Here is a 1,547-nt window from a genome sequence, read left to right as displayed (position 1 = left end):
TAGCACGCATGTATGTACCATCTGTATTATATGAGCGTAGAGAGCGTGGGGTGTTGGGCAAGATTGGAGATACTTGCTAGCGACGAAGCAAAAAAGGAGAGAGAAAAAAAGCTGGGACGGAGAGCGCTTTTCTCTGGATTCTGATTGGCTGCGACAAGCGCGGCGGCATGCGAGCTGAAGATTACATAATACTGCTTAGTAAATGGGGTAAAGCTGAGTCAGCTTTTTAATTTTTGCCTCGCGAAAAAGCGCAAAAAGAGAAGAAAAAGTCGATTTAAAAGATGTAAGAAGACAGAGAAGATTGAAGTAGATTGGATGATAGAGTAGATGTGAGTGAGATGGTAGAGTAGCTTCCGAGACGATGAGCAGCCCTACAGCCGCGCAAGGAGAGAAATCGAGATAGATGCATAAAGTGCGCTCCGGCAGCTCGTCAGGAAGTTACATTACATTACATTCATACACACATTCATACGGACATGCATCAAAACGTAACTCAAGCAAGCAGTTCTTCACGACGAAACTCAATTCCAGCAACGAAAAAGCAAGCATGAAGAAGTCTAAAAGTCACCCGGCCTCGACCATCGATATATCGGTAAACAACATGGTACCGCCCATCCGATCGGGAACAAGATAGTAGAAGGGAGGTAGCGGATGGATGGGCCGTTTGCGCTTTATCCTGCCTCCCATGCATGGCCTGGCGTCCAAGAATGGGTGGTTTTGCGTGCAGCTGTCTGCGTCTTAGACGGGCATATAGAGAGGACAATTACGGGGATGATCCCACCGCCACCGAGGGAAGGGAAAGGGAAAGGGATCGGGCTGATCTCCGTGCATCTACAACCCTACAGCGAGCATCACACTTGTACTTGTACCCGGTACGGTATGCTTGGTGAGTTGAGTGTGTTGGAGGTTAAGAGTAAGGGTGAGAAGATAACGTAAGATCCGCCAGGGCAGGAAAGTAAGGCAGCAAGTCAAGAATAGAGGCCATCCACGGTTAAGGGTAGGCGGGGAGGAGAGAGAGGTAGGTTGGATGGTGATAGATGGTGAACAGTGGCAGGTAGTGCTGGTAATTCTTCTTCTCCCCGAGTCCTTGCCTTGCCACCCGTCCATCCGCCGTGTCCCGTCCGCCACACATATACACATATATACTACGATCAAAAAGATGTACAGCCGAGGCCAAGCCCAGTGTTAGAGCAGAGGAGAGATGTAGAGTGAAGTATAGTAAATATTTGATAGGAAGGTTAAGTAAAGCAGTAAGTACGTACGGGGTCAGTTAATGTGCATCAACAGGGGAAGCAGTAATAGAAAAAAAAAAAAGGAAAAGGGGGTCGAAAAAGCGAGATAAGCCACTCGAAGAAACAGCAGAAAGGAAAGGATAATCCAAGATCAACAAGAAAGACAGAAGGACAGACAAGGCAGATAAGGGAAGGGCAAGGGGGGGGGGCTTGGGGTTGGGCAGAGCATGGGCAGGGGGGGAGAGAGAGAACTGACAGACAACTTGGAGTAAAGAAACAGAAAAACAGGGCAGAGACAGGAGAGGACATTGAATC

This window comes from Trichophyton rubrum (genome assembly GCF_000151425.1).
Source record: "Trichophyton rubrum CBS 118892 genomic scaffold supercont2.8, whole genome shotgun sequence".
Classification (NCBI taxonomy): Eukaryota; Fungi; Ascomycota; class Eurotiomycetes; order Onygenales; family Arthrodermataceae; genus Trichophyton; species Trichophyton rubrum.
The sequence above is the reverse complement of the archived record's forward strand: the minus strand, read 5'-3'. Positions refer to the sequence as shown.